Below are 17,880 nucleotides of genomic sequence, written 5' to 3'. Positions count from 1 at the left end.
ATGGTAGTTCTATTTTTAGTTTTTTGAGGAATCTCCATTACTGTCCCTGGAGAGTCTTATAGTTGACATTTTTAGTAAAGGGATTCTTTGTATGTTTGAATGTCTTTATCCTTTACCGGAAAGTTGCTTAAAATATACATTTCCTTCTTGATTCTAATAATGATTCATTATATAACCATGGACTATGTGAAACTAACTCTGCGTTCAGCTGTAGGAAGTATCTGACTAGAGCCTTGTCTTTCCTACCTTTGACCATGAAGTCAAATTCTTGGCTTCAGAGCTAAGAATACCTTATTGGACAAGGTCACAAGCTATCAAAATGATTACTCTGGATGTCCAAAGATCTCATTTGTTTATTTTGTTGGATGCCTCTGACAAGCTAGTTAGTTGTGTGTATATGTGTGTGTGTGTGTGTGTGTGTCCTGCCAGGAGTTTCTGAAAAACTGTAAATACAAAGAAAAGGTGATTCAGGGCAGCAACCTATCAAACAGAAACTACAAACTTGGCTCCGAAGAGGTTATCAGGTAGACAGTGACAGCCTAATAGGATGGATGATTATTTTAAAAAATGAAAAGAAAAAGGCCCTACATTTTAATGCTAGCCTCAGTTACCTCATTTTTGTGTCTCTCTTCTCAAGCTTACTAACCAAAACAACAATAGCAACAAAAACAAAAAAATCTTTCACTACCATAAGTTATTTGACTCAAGTGAAAAGATTGTTGAGGTAATTTTAAAGATCTGTTGTGGTGTGTAGGTGGAGATAGCTGTATAATACCAGAGTGGGCAGATAGTATTACAGACATCTATCACTTCAGTTAGCATCATTTTTTTTTACACAGTGGCAATCTGTGTGCATTAATTTTTTTCACTGTGTTAATGTTTATAACTTCAGACATTTGTCGTTTTATTATACTTCAGTTTCAGGCATTTCTTAGGATTAAGGAAGAGACTGTAGTCCACTTAGACTGTATTTGGAGGGAACAATAGAAGTAATTACTCTAAAATTTTCAGGGGTCTAGGTGTCTAAATATGTTCTATAAGGTACCATGTTAGGTTCAACAATTTAGCTATTCCCTCTTCAGCCTTTCCTTTTCTTCCCTTTTAATTTTTACCTAAATAATTGCAAAAGTGAAAAGGGGAGACTTTATTTCAGCATTATTTTACTTATATGCATTTGAAGCTACAGCCAGACAGGGCCTTATGGAGGCTTGTACTTTCAGTTATGCATGTGACTGCTCAGAGGAGAGAGAGTTGTGTGCACATATGTGGTAGCTCATGGCAGAGCGGTGGTTAAAGGTTTGAACATATTGTACCTTGTAGTCCTGAGGGAGGCATTTTGCTCCTCTGTAGACAGGAATCAGCTTGTCAGAGTCGAATGGCTTTTTGTTTTCTCTTTATCTAGTAAAATGCAGTGGGCTAAAAGCCTTTCTGGGAAGCAATTTCTTCCTACACCACATGAACAGAAGGTCATGGTTGCTGTCTCTGAAACAAAGGGGGGGAAGTGGTGATAGAAAAATCAGTGGCTAGGGCATAATTGGATTGGAGCTCTGTCAAAGAGACTACAGTTCTTGTTTAGAAGCTGGACTTTTCTGCTATGCCATGCTTTTCTGTCTTATAGAAATATAAGCAATGAGTACTCTACTTCAGGCTTAATTTTTCAGGCTCTTTTTCTGAGCACTCTATGAGAATAATTGCAACAATGCTTGCAACAATCTATTTACTTTTACTTAGTGGTTTTCCAAAAAAATTTTAAGACTGTTTTTTTAGAGCAGTTTTAAGTTCACAGTAAAATTGAGAGGACAGTACAGAGATTCCCCATATACTCCCTGCCTCCACACAAACATAGCATTTCCCATTATCAACATCCCCCACCAGAGTGGCACATTTGTTACAACTAATGAACCTACAATGATACATCATAATCACCCAAAGTCTACAGCTTACCTTAGAGTTCACTCTTGGTGTTGTACATTTGATGGGTTTGGATAAATGTATAATGACATACAGTCATCGTTACATTATCATACAGAGTATATTCACTTCCCTAAAAATCCTCGGTGCTCCACCTAGTCATCTTTCCTCCCCCCCGCACCACTCCTGGCAACCACTGATCGTTTTACTATGTCCGTAGCTATGCCTTTTCCAGAGAGCCATATAGTTGGAATCATACAGTATGTAGCCTTTTTCAGATTGCCATCTTTCACTTAACATGCATTTAAGGTTCCTTCATGTCTTTCCATGGCTTGATACCTCATTTCTTTTTAGCACTGAATAGTATTCCATTGTCTGGACGTACCACAGTTTATTTATCCATTTACCTACTGAAGGATATCTTAGTTGCTTCCAAGTTTTGGCAGTTATGAATAAAGCTGCTATAAAAATCCATGTGCAGGTTTTTGTGTGAACGTAAATTTTCAGCTCCTTTGGATAAATATCAAACTGCATGGTTGCTAATCGTATGGTAAGAATATGTTTATTTTTGTAAGAAACTGCCAAATTGTCTTATAGCTTGGCTCTACCATTTTTTTCATTCCCACTGGCAATGAATTAAAGTTCCTGTTGCTTCACACCCTTGTCAGCATTTGGTGTTATCAGTGATCCAGAGTTTGGCCAATAGAATAGATGTGTAGTGGTATGTCGTTTTAATTTGCATTTCCCTGATGACATGATGTGCAGCGTCTCTTTATATGTTTTTGTGCTATCTGTATATCTTTGGCGAGATGTCTGTTAAGGTCTTCGGCCTATTTTTTACTTGGGTTGTTTCCTTACTGTTGAGTTTTAAGAGTTTTTTATGTATTTTGGATAGCAGTCCTTTATCAAATGTGTCTTTTGCAAATACTTTTTCTCAGGCTATGGGTGACCTTCTCATTCTCTTGACATTGTCTTTCACAGAACACAAGTTTTTATTTAATGAAGTCCAGCTTATCAATTATTTCTTTTATTGATTATGCCTTTGTTGTTGTCTCTAAAGTCATTGCCAAACCCAAGATTACCTGGGTCTTTTCCTGTGTTATCTTCTGGGAGTTTTATAGTTTTGTGTTTCACATTTATGTCTATGATCCATTTTGAGTTAGTTTTTGCAAAGGATTTAAAGTCTGTGTCTAAATTCACTTTTTTGCATATGGATTTCTAGTTGTCCCAGCACTATTTGTTGAAAAGATTATCTTTGCTCCACTATATTGCTTTTGCTCCTTTAAAAAAAAAAAATGAGGTATAATTGACATATAACATTATATTAGTTTCAGGTGTACAACATAATGATTTGATATTTATATATACTGCAAAATGATCACCACAGTAAATCTAGTTAACATCCATCACCATACATAATTACAGAATTTTTTTTATTAATTAATTAATTTATTTATTTATTTGGCTGTGCCAGGTCTTAGTTGCGGCACGTGGGATCTTTGTTGCCGTGTGTGGGGTCTTCGTTGCAACGTGCAGGATCTTTAGTTGCGGCATGTGGGATCTTTAGTTGCGGCATGTGGGATCCAGTTCCCTGACCAGGGATCAAACCTGGGCCCCCTGCATTGGGAGCGTGGAGTCTTAGCCACTGGACCACCAGGGAAGTCCCAGAATTTTTTTCTTGTGATGAGAACTTTTACTTTCTTAGCAACTTTCAAATATGTAATATATTAACTGTAGTCACCATGCTGTACCTTTCATCCCCATGACTTATTTATTTTATAACTGAAAGTTTGTACCTTTTGACCCCCTTCACGCATTTGACCCCCTTAACCCCCCCCCCCACCGTTGGTAACCACCAGTTTGTTCTCTGTAAGTTTGGTGGGCTTTTGTTTTGTTTTAAGATTCCACATATGACTGGCCCTCTGTATCCATGGGTACAGATTAGTGTTGTTCCACATCTTTTCATGTATCATTTGGCCATCTGTATGTCTTCTTTGGAAAAATATCTATTCAGATCTTCTGACATTTTTAAATTGAATTGTGTGGGGTTTTGCTTTTGAGTTGTATGAGTTCTTTATATATTTTGGATATTAACTCCTTATCAGATATATGATTTGTAAATATTTTCTCCTATTCAGTAGCTTGCCTTTTCATTCTGTGGATGATTTTCTTTGTTGTGCAGAAGCTTTTTGGTTTGATATAGTCCCACTTGTTTATTTTTGCTTTTGCTGCCTTTGCTTTTGATGTCAGATCCAAAAAAAGTCACCAGTATGGATGTCAGGGAGCTTACTGCCTATGTTTTTTCCTAAAGAGTTTTATGGTTTCAGGTCTTACATTCAAGTTTTTAATTCATTTTGAGTTAATATTTGTATGTGGTAGAAGATAGTGGTCCAGTTTTATTCTTTTGCATGTGGTTGTCCCGTTTTTCCCAACACCATTTATGGAGGAGACTGTCCTTTCCCCCATTGTATAGTCTTGTCATAAATTAATTAACCATATATGCAGGGATTTATTTTGGGCTCTCTTTCATTGATATATGTGTGTGTTTTTATGCCAATACCATACTATTTTGATTACTGTAGCTTTGTACTATAGTTTGAAATCAGGGAGCGTGATGCTCCAGCTTTGTTCTTTCTCAAGATTGCATTGGCTATTCGGGGTCTTTTGCGAATTTTAGGAATGTTTGTTCTTTCTGTGAAAAAATGCTATTGGAATTTTGATAGGGATTGCATTGAACCTGTATATTGCTTTGGGTAGTATGGGCATTTTAACAATATTAATTCTTCCAGTCCATGAGCATGAATATCTTTCCATTTATTTGTGTCTTCTTCAGTTTCTTTTGTCAGTGTCTTAGAGTTTTCAGTGTACAGACCTTTCACTTTTGTGGTGAAATTTATTCCTAGGTATTTTATTATTTTTGATGTGATTATAAATGGGATTGTTTTCTTAATTTCTCTTTATGATAGTTCATTATTAGTGTATAGAAATGCAATAGACTTTTTGTGTATAGATTTTGTGTCCTGAAACTTTGCTGAATTCACTTATTCTAAGAATTTTTTGGTGGTCTTTGGGTTTTCTGTGTATCATCTGCAAATAATGACAGGTTTGCTTCTTCCTTTTCAATTTGGGTGCCTTTTATTTCTTTTTCTTGCCTAATTGTTCTGGCTAGGACTTGCAGTACTATGTTGAATAAAAGTGGCAAGAGTGGGCATCCTTGTCTTGTTCCTCTTAGAGGAAAAGCTTTTGGCTTTTCATTGTTCAGTATGGTGTTAGCTGTGGGCTTGCCATGTATAGCCTTTATTATGTTGAGGTATGTTCCCTCTATACTCACTTTGTTGAGAATTTTTATCATAATGGCTGTTGAATTTTGTCAAATGCTTTTTCTGCATCTAGTGAGATGATCAAACACTTTTTTTTTTTAATATTTATTTATTTATTTGGTTGCACGGGGTCTTAGTTGTGGCACGCATGTGGGATCTAGTTCCCCGGCCAGGGATTGAACCCAGGCCCCCTGCATTGGGAGCATGGAGTCTTAACCACTGTGCCACCAGGGAAGTCCCATCCAACGCATTTTATCCTTCATTTGGTAAATGTGGTGTATCACATTGAATGATCTGGGTGTTGAACTATCCTTGCATCCCTGGAATAAACCCCACTTGATCATGGTATATGATCTCTTTAAAGTATTGTTGAATTCTGTTACTATTTTGTTCAGGATTTTTGCATCTAAGTTTATCAGGGATATTGGCCCATAATTTTCTTTTCTTGTGGTGTCCTTGACTGGTTTTGGTATCAGGGTAATGCTGGCCTTGTAAAATGAGTTTGGAAGTATTCCCTCCTCTTTTATTTTTTGGAAGTTTGAGGATTGGTATTAATTCTTCTTTGAATGTTTGGTAGAATTCACCAATGAAGCCATCTGGTGCTGGACTTTTGTTTGTTGGGAGGTTTTTGATTACTGATTCAGTCTCCTTATTGGTAAACAGTCTGTTAATATTTTCTATTTCTTCATGACTCGGTCTTGGAAGGTTGTATGTTTTTAGGAATTTATCCATTTCTTTTAGGTTGTCCAATTTGTTGACTTATAATTGTTTGTAGTAGTCTCTTATGATACTTTGTATTTCTGAGGTACCAGTTGGAATGTCTCTTTCATTTCTGTGGTGTTTTTTTGTTTTGGTTTTTTGCTTTTGTCCTCTTTTTCTTGGTGATTTCTGTGGGTTTGTTTTTTTTTTTTTTTTTTGGCGGTATGCAGGCCTCTCACGCTGCGGCCTCCCCCGCTGCAGAGCACAGGCTCCGGACACGCAGGCCCAGCAGCCACGGCTCACGGGCCCAGCTGCTCCGCGGCATGTGGGATCCTCCCGGACCGGGGCATGAACCTGCGTCCCCTGCATCGGCAGGCGGACTCCCAACCACTGCACCACCAGGGAAGCCCTGTGGGGTTTTTTTGTTTGTTTGTTTTGGTTTTTTGCTTTTCTTGTTTTTTTTTGTTTTTGTCTTCTTTTTCTTGGTGGTTTGTCAATTTTGTTTATCTTTTCAAAGAACCAGCTCTTGGTATCATGATCTTTTCTATTGTCTTTGTAGTCTCTAATTCTTTTATATATATATATCAATTTATTTATTTGTTTGTTTTTGGCTGCATTGGGTCTTCATTGCTGCACGTGGGCTTTCTCTGGTTGTGGCAAGTGGGGGCTACTTTTCGTTGCGGTGCACGGGCTCTAGGCATGTGGGCTCAGTAGTTGTGGCTTACAGGCTCTAGAGCACAGGCTCAGTAGTTGTGGCGCACGGGCTTAGTTGTTCCACGGCATGTGAGATCTTCCCAAACCAGGGCTCCAACCTGCCTGCCCTGCATTGGCAGGCAGATTCTTAACCACTGCGCCACCAAGGACATCCCTCTAATTCATTTATTTCTGGTCTGATCTTTGTTATTTCTTTCTTTCTCCTAACTTAGGGCCTCGTTTGTTCTTCTTTTTCAGTTCCTTGAACTGTAAAGTTAAGTTGTTTATTTGAGATTTTTCTTGTTTCTTGAGGTAGGTATTTATTTTTCTTAGCTTCCCTCTTAGAACTGATTTTGCTACATCCCATAAGTTTTGGTATCTTACATTTCCATTTTCATTTGTCTCAAGGTATTTTTTTATGTATCTTTCAAGTTCTTCATTTTTAACCCATTGGTTGTTCAGTAGCATGTCTCATTTCCACATATTTGTGAATTTTCCAGTTTTCTAGTTTCATACCACTGTGGTCAGAAAAGATGCTTGATATGATTTCAGTATTAAATTTATTAAGACTTGTTTTGTGGCCTAACGTGCGGTCTATCCTGGAGAATATTCCATGTGCACTTGAGAAGAATGTGTGCCTTTGTTCCTTTGTTAAATATTAGTTGACTGTATTTATATGGGTCTATTTATGGACTTTCTATTCTGTCCCATTGATCTTTTAATCTGTTTTTTCACCAATACTACATTGTCTTGATTACCCATAGCTTTATAGTATATCTTGGAGTTGGGTAGTGTCAGTCTATCAACATTGTTCTTCTTCAGTATTGTGTTGGCTATTCTGGGTCTTTTGCCTCTCTGTATAAACTTTAGAATCAGTTTGTTAACATCCACAATAACTTGCTGGGATTTTGATTGGGATTGCATTAAATCTATAGATCAAGTTGGGAAGAAATGACATCTTGACAATAAATACCCATTTATTTTTCTTTGATTTCTCTCATCAGAGTTTTATAATTTTCCTCATGTAGATCTTTTACATATTTTGTTAGATTTACACCTAAGTATTTCATTTTCGGAGGTACTAATGTAAATGGCATCGTGTTTTTAATTTCAAATTCCACTTGCTTATTGCTGGTATATAGTAAAACAGTTGACATTCGTATATTAACCTTGTATCCTGCAACTTTGCTATAATTGTTTATTCTGGGAGTTTTTTGTTGTTTCTTTCGGATTTTCTACATAGATGATCATGTCATCTGCGAACAGTTTTCTTTCTTCCTTCCCAATCTTTATGACTTTTATTTCCTTTTCTTATCTTATTTCATTAGCTAGGATATCCAGTACAGTGCTGAAAAGGAGTGGTGAGAGTGGGGGACATCATTGCCTTGTTCTTGATCTTAGCAGGAAAGCTTTGAGTTTTTCACCATTAAGTATAATGTTTACTCTAGGTATTCTGTAGGTGTTCTTTATCAAGTTAATGAAGTTCCCATATATTCTTAGTTTGCTGAGAGTTTTTATCATGAATGGGTGTAGGATTTTGTCAGATGCTTTTTCTTTACCTATTGATATGATCATGTGATTTTTCTTCTTTAGCCTGCTGATGTGATGGATTACATTGATTAATTTTTGAATGTTGAACAAGCCTTGCATACTTGAGATAAATCCCACTTGGTTGTGGTTTATAATTCTTTTTATTCATTGTTGGACTTGATTTACTAATATTTTGTTGAGGATTTTTGCATCCATGTTCATGACAGAGAATGGTCTGTAGTCATCTTTTCTTGTAATGTCTTTCTCTGGTTTGGGTATTAGAGTAATGCTGGCCTCACGGAATAAGTTAGGAAATATTCTCTCTGCTTCTATACTCTAGAGGAGATTGTAGAGAATTGGTATAATTTATTCCTTAAATGTTTGCTAGAATTCACCAGTGGACCATCTGGACCTTTCTGTTTTGGAACGTTGTTAATTATTGAGTCAATTTATTTAATAGATATAGACCTATTCAGATTGTCCATTTCTTCTTCTGTGAGTTTTAGCAGATTGTGTCTTTTAAGGAATTGGCCCATTTCATCTAGGTTATCAAGTTTGTGGGCATAGAGTTCTTCATAATAGTCCTTTATTATCCTTTTAACATCCATGTAATCTGGAGTGGTGTCCCTCTTTCATATCTGATACTAATAATTTGTGTCTTCTCCCTTTTCTTTTTTTTTAATGTTATCTTTATTTTCCTTTATCATGACTTCCCCAATTCTTATAAAGCTGGTTTCTCCCTACCATGTAGTCTCATAACATGTCCAGATTTCATTAGGTTGTACTTAATTTTTTTTTCTTTTGGCTGCGTTGGGTCTTAGTTGCGGCATGCAGGATCTTTGTTGAGGCATGCAGGATCTTTCACTGCAGCACTCAGGCTTCTCTGTAGTTGTGGCGCATGGGCTTCTCTCTGGTTGTGGCATGCGGGTTTTCTCTTCTCTTGTTGTGGCGCACAGGCTCCAGAGCGTGTGAGCTCTGTTGTGGCATGCGGGTTTCAGAGTGCATGGGCTCTGTAGTTTGCATCACGCAGGCTCTGTAGGTTGCATCATGCAGGCTCTCTAGTTGAGGCACTGAGCTCAATAGTTGCGGTGCACAGGCTTAGTTGCCCCACGGCATGTGGGATCTTAGTTCCCTGACCAGGGATTGAACCCACGTCCCCTGCACTGTAAGGTGGATTCTTTACCACTGGACCACCAGAGAACTTCCTTTCTTTCTTTTCTTAGTTAGCTTATCTAAAGGTTTATCAACTTTATTGATCTTTTCAAAGAATCAGGTTTTGGTTTTATTGATTTCCTGTTTTTAATTTCATTGATTTCTGTTCTAATTTTTATTATTAATTTTCTTCTGCTTACTTTGGCTTTAATTTGCTTTTCTTTTTTATGTCCATTGTCATCTGAGAGCAGACATTGTATGATTTCCATTCTCTTAAATTTGTTAAGGTGTGTTATATGGCCTCAAGTGAGGTCTGTCTTATTGAATGTTCCTTCCATGTGAACTTGAGAAGAATGTGTAATCTGCTATTCTTGGATGAAGTATTCTATAGATGTCAATTATATTCAGTTGATTGATGGTGCTGTTGAGTTCAACTATGTCCTTACTGATTTTCTGCCTGCTGGATCTGTCCATTTCTGATAGAGGAATGTCAAAGTCTCCAACTATAATAGTGGATTCATCTATTTCTCCTAGCAGTTCTATCAGTTTTGGTCTCATGTATTTTGACATTCTGTTGTTAGGCACATGTATATTAAGGATATATTTGTCTTTTTGGAGTATTTATCCCTTTATCTTTATGTAATATTTCTTTATCCCTAATGACTTTCCTTGCTCTGAAGACTGCTCTGTCTGAAATTACTACTGAACTAGCTACTCCCCTTTCCTTTTTTTTTTTTTTGCGGTACGCGGGCCTATCACTGCTGTGGCCTCTCCCGTTGTGGAGCACAGGCTCCAGACGCGCAGGCTCAGCGGCCATGGCTCACGGGCCCAGCCGCTCTGCGGCATGTGGGATCCTCCTGGACTGGGGCATGAACCCGTGTCCCCTGCATTGGCAGGGGGACTCTCAACCACTGTGCCACCAGGGAAGCCCTCCCCTTTCTTTTGATTAGTGTTACCATGGTATATCTTTTTGAATCCCCTTACTTTTATTCTATACATGTCTTTATATTTAAAGTGTGTTTCCTATAAACAACATATAGTTGGGTTTTGTTTTTTGATCCACTCTGATCATCTCTTTTAATTGGTGTATTTAGACTATTGACATTTAAAGTGATTATTGATAGTTGGTTTAATATCTACCATATTCGTTACGCTCACAGTTCAGGAGGCCAGAAGTCCGGAATCAAGGTGCAGGCAGAGCCATGCTCCCTCTGGAGGCTCTCAGGAGAATCCTTTCCTTACCTCTTCCAGCTTCTGGTGGCTTCCAACAATTTTTGGCTTGTGGCCACATCACTCCAATCTCTGATTCTGCCTTCACATCACCTTCTTCTTTGCCTCTCTCTTATAAGGGTACTTGTGATGGCATTGAGGGCCCAACTGTATAGTCTAGGATAACCTCTTCATCTCAAAACCCTTAATTTAGTCATCATATAAGGTAACATTCACAGGTTCTAGGAATTAGAACATGGGCATATCTTTGAGAACTGTTATGGGTTGAATTGTGCACCCATATTTACATGTTGAAATCTTAGTCCCAAGTACCTCAGAATGTGACCTTATTTGGAAAGAGGATCATAGACGTAATTAGTTGATATGAGGTCATACTGGAGTAGGGTAGGCCCCTAATCCAGTATAACTGGTGTCCTTATAAAAAGAGGAAACAGGACACAGACGTACACCCAGGGAATAAAGATTGGAGTTATGCTGCCACAAGCCAAGGAAGACCAAAGATTGCTGGCAAACCACCAGAAGCTAGGAGAGAAACATGGGACAGATCCTCCTTCACATCCTTCAGAGGGAACCAGCCCTGCTGACATCTTGATTTTAAACTCTGGCCTCCAGAATTATGAGACAATAAATTTCTGTTGTTTAAGACCCCAGGGTTGTGGTACTTTGTCAGCTCTAGCAAACTAGTATAGGAGCTGTTATTGACCTACCACACTATGGTTGAAATTAGCAGTTTGCTATAGTGAGTTGTTACCAAGAAGTAGGGACTAGGAGTACCACAGTCTACTTAGATCTTCCCTGACCCCTATCGGGTGTGCTTGATGGTTTTTATATTTATCCTTTCTCTCCTCTCTTCTCCTAACAGATGGGCCTGTTGTAATGTGATATGATGGTTAATAGGATCCCATTACCACCTGCTGGTTTGTCTCCATTCTGATATAATGGGGGGAAGGTAGGGGAGTGGGGGTTCTATGTAACTGGATCAATTTATCATTTTAGAGAACAATCAAAAATTGACTATTGGTTTTCACAAATGTCTCTAGTGAGAGACTTAGTGTACACGGAGGATCCATTGTTAAAATCAAGGCATTTCCTATTGTGTATTTTTCCAGGTACCTCCAAACTTGAGTAAGCCTGGGGACACGTTTCCAAAAACTAGTCCATGAATAATTTTCTCAATTCATTCAGAGCTTCTTTAGCTTTTGTGGGTTCAATTTAATAAAAAAATATTTGAATATCTGCAGTGTGCTAGACACCATGCTAGATACTGTGACAGAAAGATGGATAAGACATCAACAGATTCATTGTCTCATAGGGGAAGCAGACACATAAAAATGTAATTGCTTGTAATATGATAAATGTAATAATATAAGTATTTGCAAGTATTGAGAGGTCTGTTAGACATCAGGGAAGGTTTCATGGAGGAAATGATGCTTTAACTGGTTTTGAAAGGTAAATAGAAATTTGCCAGACAGAGAAGGTGGAGAAGAACATTCCACACATAAGAGAACAGCAGATACAAAAGAAAGAAACAGCATAGCATGTTCAGAGAAACTGCAGATACCTTTATGTTGCTGGAGCATAAATTTTGGTGGAGAGCAGCAAGAGGTGAGGCTGGAGAGGTTAGCCGGGGCAGTTTCCCCAGTATTTGATGTTGTTGCTATATTAGATCACTATGAAAGTCAAGGAGCATGTGGATAAGTGTTACTGTTAGGCAGCATAGATTCCATTCTTTTCCCCTGCCTGCCTGTGTTCTTTTATTATAGACTTCTATTCAGTGGCCAACATTCTAAAATATATCTCTAATGGCTAAAAAGCAAACATCCAAATTTAATGAGTTTGCCATTTGCCTGGTTTTATTTCAGAACTTTCCAAGTTAGACACAAAGATAAATCAGCCGAATATGTCAACAAATCAGGATAAGAAGTTTTTTCTGCATTAAATTAAGGTGACAAGGCAGAATCAGTATACCCTGTATAAGCTTCTGGTTTATTCTAGAGACTGCCAAACCATTTGAGTCTTGTCTTTGCCCATTTCTTCATCAGCCTGTAACCTCTTCTATGGTTCCTAAGGCTCTGGGCACTTAAGATTTGATAGCTTGCTTAAAACAAAAGTGTATTGCTGCATTTTGAAATTATTTTAGAGTGAGTGAGTGTAATCTTGTAAGCTTGCCCCAACAATCTAAGCACTCAGTTTTGGAGACCGAGATCTCTCTCTCCTTCTCCTGTCCCCTCTGTCTTTCTCTCTCCGTCGCTCTCTCTCTTCCTCAGCTTTAATTTTTCTTTTGGCTTAACTGTTACAGTAGTAAATTGTATACGCCCTTACAAGGCAGGGTTTTAGTTATTGTATGCTCTGTACTGTGACTCATATATACTCTGCTCAGTTTGTTGAAAGCATTCAGAATCTCCTGTATTATCAAGAAGTGTTTAGAATATTCTTTTTCCGTAATGAAATTTTCAGCAGCCCAAGAGAAAAACACAGTGTAGTAGATTTTCCTAACTTTAATGGTTATGGTCCACACTGTTCACAATGCATGCTTGTCCTTCCCACCCATATGTGAGATCCAGGGATGACATCGCTTACTGTGTAGGAAATTAGACGATAAAAGTATTTGATGTTCTTTGGGACTTCCCCGGTGGAGCAGTGGTTAAGAATCTGCCTGCCAATGCAGGGGACATGGGGTTCAATCCCTGGTCCAGGAAGATCCCACTTGCCACGGAGCAACTAAGCCCATATGCCACAACTGCTGAGCCTGAGCTCTAGAACCCGTGAGCCACAACTGCTGAGCCTGTGCTGTAGGACCAACATGCTGCAACTCCTGAAACCCACACGCCTAGAGCCCGTGTTCCGCAAAAAGAGAAGCCACCTCAATTAGAAGCCCGCGCACCACAACGAAGAGTAGCCCCCACTTGCCACGACTAGAGAAAGCCCATGTGCAGCAACGGAGACCCAACACAGCCAAAAAATAATTAATTAATTAAAAAAACAAACAAAACAACAAAAAAAGTACTTGATGTTTTTCAAGGGCTCATTATATCTTAATAATTTGGGAAGAGAGATGAGATTGAAAAATATAAGTCTGTAATTTCAACAAGAACTTAATAGGACTGTGTGATAATCATTTTGACCCAAAAAGAAGTTTCCTTGCTTTGTTAAGAACTAAAGTTGTCCCTTTGGGAACTTTAATGGTACCCCAACTAAGTGGCTACATCTGGAAAGTAGAATATTAAAAGGTCTACCATTAGGCAAGAGCTATGGAGAAAGCAATTAACCATGTAACTGACAGGGGACCGAGCCCTGCTGAATTGTCCCTGGGATTTCTCTGCTCCTAGGCACTGGTCCTTTAAAGTTTGTTGAGCATTTAATCCATCCAAGTAAGTAGCGACCAGCTAAAGAAAGATAATGGATCTGTTGTTGTTAATTCTTTAGCATAGTTCCCAAGAGTGCCCTGGCATTTAGTAAAGAGCCAGCTATTAGGTACTGAGGGAGAGGGGCAGCCAGGAATGAGAAAAGATGTCCTTCTGCCTGAAACTCCATACCTTAGTGAAGAGTGATCTTTAACTACTTCAGTTTCAAGAGCAGCATGATAGGGTGCCTCTCCTACTGTTTTGTCCTTCCCAACTCAGACACTATATAGCTATTGTTTTTAAGGAGCCCTGAGGCAAAAATTGATGATGAGATAGAATAATTTATTTGGTATACTATGTGAAAATGAAAATGGAATTCCACATTAGGGTCCAGTTGATAAGTATTCTTAAAGGTATAGAACGAGTTATTTTATTGCATATTCCATATCCACGTTCCTTACATAGAAAATGAGGAAAAATCTATATCCTGAAAACCATCATGTACTGGTTAGGAATGGTTTCAGCTACAAGTACCTAACGGTAGCTTAAAACTTCATGAACACCTGTAACACAAGTATAAGAATTAAGACTGAGCAATTAAGCAAGGTTATTGAGGACTTCCTACCTCTCTGTTCTGCCATTTTTAGCTATTTTACCTTTTAGTCTCAAGTGTGTTGCCTCACTGTCAGAGGATGAGGAAGAAAAAAGGAGTAGCACCAGGAATTTTCTTCTTCTAGCTTTCCCTTTTGTAAGGAAGCAAATGCCATTCCCAGAAGTGCAGTCTTCTGCCCCAGTCCCCAGTGGATTTCTGTGTCTCATTGGCCTGAACTGTGTGGTGGCTTTAATCTTAGCTGCATGGGAAACTGGAAAAATGAGTATCTGGCTTTTCAGCCTTTATAATGGGAGGCAAGCAAGGGAGAAGGGTTGGGAATGAGGGTTGGGTTTAGAAACTAATAGTGTCTTTCCCAAACCTCTTACATTTCTGTTCCCACCCCCACCTTCCCCCAAGCAATCTAATATGTAAGGCATTAATTGACAACAGTCATTTCAGGACCAGAGAGGCCTGATAAGCCATACAGATTTCCAGTTTTAAAGCCACTGGACACAGAATTTAGTTTATGGCCTTACTGAAAAAAGTCACACGAAAATAGTATTAAAAAGAGAGAGGGAGGACTTCCCTGTTGGCGCAGCGGTTGAGAGTCCGCCTGCCGATACAGGGGACACGGCTTCCAGCCCTGGTCCGGGAAGATCCCACATGCTGCAGAGCAGCTAAGCCCGTGTGCCACAACTACTGAGCCTGTGCTGTAGAGCCTGTGAGCCACAACTGCTGAGCCTGCGTGCTACAACTACTGAAGCCTGCAGGCCTAGAGCCTGTGCTCCGCAACAAGAGAAGCCAATGCAACGAGAAGCCTGTGCACCACAACGAAGAGTAGCCCCTGCTCGCTGCAACTAGAGAAAGCCCGCGTGCAGCAATGAAGACCCAATGCAGCCATAAATAAATAAATAAATAAATTTAATAATAAAAAGAGAGAGAGAGGGATTCTGGGAAGGTGGCAGAGTAGAAAGGATCAAGAATCTGTTTCCCCACATAGACAATTGCACTGGCAGAATCTGTCTGATGTTAACTATTTTGGAAATTTGGAGTCTGTTGAAGGCTTGCAACTTCTAGGGGAAGAATTGGAGGGTAAATTGTGGTTAATTTCAGTCAATTTCAGCTCAGCACAGTAGCAGCTATCCATCACCCCACCCTCAGCCAGTGCCAAGCATCTGTGCATGTGTTCCTAGAGCAGTTGCACACAGCATGTGGGGGAGCTAGGATGGTCAAAAAGGTCCTTTCCTCTAAGTAGCAGAGATCTGTGCTCTGGGTGCTGATTGTTGCTTCTGATCACAGAGGTATAGACAGGTAGCCATTTTGTTGAACCTCTTCACATTGTTACAAGCCCCTCCTTCTCTGGCTGAAGTGACTTCTAGGGGATTTAAAGGTCCTGTGCCCTTTTTCTCCCCTTCATTTTTCACTTTTTTCCCCTTTTGGAAGCCAGACATTAAAGTCAAGGACATTCAAAAACAGCCACATATATGGGGAAAATTAGGAAGTGACTGTGCATACCTAGGGAAAGTGTCAGAAAAGACCTAAGAAGGCATTAAATTTACACCTCATGCTGATCCTTGGCACAGAGACCCTACAACAATCATAAAAACAAAAACAATATCAAAAATCAGCAAATTCTGCAGAAGGGGGAAAGAAACTGATTTCCAGAGTTGTTTTATTAGATTGAAATGACTGGTGTTCAACAAAAAACCACAAGGCGTACAAAGCAACAGCAAAGTATGGCCCATTCAAAGGATAAAAAAAAAATGGGGCTTCCCTGGTGGCGCAGTGGTTGAGAGTCCGCCTGCCTATGCAGGGGACACGGGTTCGTGCCCCAGTCCGGGAAGATCCCACATGCCGCGGAGCGGCTGGGCCCATGAGCCATGGCCGCTGAGCCTGTGCGTCCGGAGCCTGTGCTCCACAACAGGAGAGGCCACGGCAGTGAGAGGCCCGCATACCGCAAAAAAAAAAAAAAATCAACATAAACTGTCCCTGAGAAAGGCCTCATGACAGATTTGCTAGACAAAGACTTTAAAACACCTGTCTTAAATCTCAAAGAACTAAAGGAAGATGTAGAGAAAGTCAAGAAAACAATGTATGAACAAAACGTAAATATCAATAAAGAGATAGAAAACCTAAAAAGAAATTCTGGAGCTGAAAATTCATTTACTGAAATGATAAATTCACTAGAGGGATTCAAAGGCAGATTTGAGCAGGCAGAAGAAAGAATCAGTGAACTTGAAAATAGGAGTTTGGGGAATTCCCTGGCAGTCCAGTGGTTAGGACTCAGTCCTTTCACTGCCAGGGCCCAGGTTTGATCCCTGGTTGGGGAAGTAAGACCCCGCAAGCCGTGCAGCGAGGCCAAAAAAAAAACAAAAAGAAAAGAAAAGAAAATAGGCATTTGGAAATTATCAAGTGTGAAGAACAGAAAGTGAATACTGACAAGAAGCAAGCAAAGCCTGAGGGACCTGTGGGATACCATCAGGCAGACAAATATATGCATTGTTGGAGTTCCAGAAGTACAGGGAAGGAGGCAGGGAGGGAATAGAGAAAGAGAGAAGAAGGGGCAGAGAGAAAAATTGAGGAAATAATGTCTGAACAATTCCCAAATTTGGTGAAAGACATAACTATAAACATCCAGAAAGCTCATACTCCTGGGGCCTTCCCTGGTGGTCCAGTGGTTAAGACTTTGCCTTTCAATGCAGAGGGTGTGGGTTCGATCCCTGGTCGGGGAGCTAAGATCCCACATGCCTCAGGGCCAAAAAACCCAAAACAGAAGCAATATTATAACACATTCAATAAAGACTTAAAAAAAATTTTTAAAAACCCCTCAAATTCCAAGGAAGAAGAACTCAGAGACCCACATCAAAACACATTATAACAAACTTCCAAAGGCCAAAAACAAAGAAAGAATCTTGAGAGCAGCAAGAGAGAAGTGAATCATCACATACAAGGAATCATCAATAAGACTATAAGTAGACTTCTGATCAGAAACTTTGGAGGCCAGAAAACAGTTGACCAAACATATGCAAAGTGCTAAAAAAAAAAACTGTCAACCAAGAATCCTATATCCAGCAAAGCTGCCCTTCAAAAGTGAGAGAGAAATTAAGACATTCCCAGAGAGGTAAAAGCTGAGGGAGTTCGTGACTGCTAGACCTGCCCTGCAAGAAATGCTGAAGGGAGTCTTGAAAAGTGAAATGAAAGTATACTAGACAGTAACTCAAAGCTGTGGGGAAAAATAATCTCAAGAAAGGTAAATACATGGGCAATTATAAAGCTAATATTATTACTGTAAGAATGAATGACTTGTAATTGTACTTTTTGTTTCCTACATGATTTAAGACAGTAATACATTTAAGGAAAAATATTTATATTGTAAAAGCTAGTATTACTGTAACTTTGGTTTGTCACT

General features: G+C 39.2%; 1 protein-coding gene across 10 annotated transcripts in view; it reads left to right on the top strand.

The window, feature by feature from the left end:
- The window catches only part of LOC101281592 (cyclic AMP-dependent transcription factor ATF-7), a 100,205-nt gene that overhangs the window by 36,894 nt on the left and 45,431 nt on the right, over positions 1-17,880 (top strand). The window contains exon 2 of one of the 10 annotated variants that reach the window (XM_033436138.2): positions 11,398-11,452. The exons of the other annotated variants lie outside the window; for them this stretch is intronic. The gene's annotated coding sequence lies outside the window, so the exon portion shown is untranslated. The remainder of the gene's footprint in view (positions 1-11,397; positions 11,453-17,880) is intronic. 10 annotated transcript variants of the gene reach the window in all.

The sequence above is a fragment of the Orcinus orca genome, chromosome 11 (assembly GCF_937001465.1).
Source record: "Orcinus orca chromosome 11, mOrcOrc1.1, whole genome shotgun sequence".
In the NCBI taxonomy this organism is placed as follows: domain Eukaryota; kingdom Metazoa; phylum Chordata; class Mammalia; order Artiodactyla; family Delphinidae; genus Orcinus; species Orcinus orca.
The sequence above is the reverse complement of the archived record's forward strand: the minus strand, read 5'-3'. Positions and strand labels throughout refer to the sequence as shown.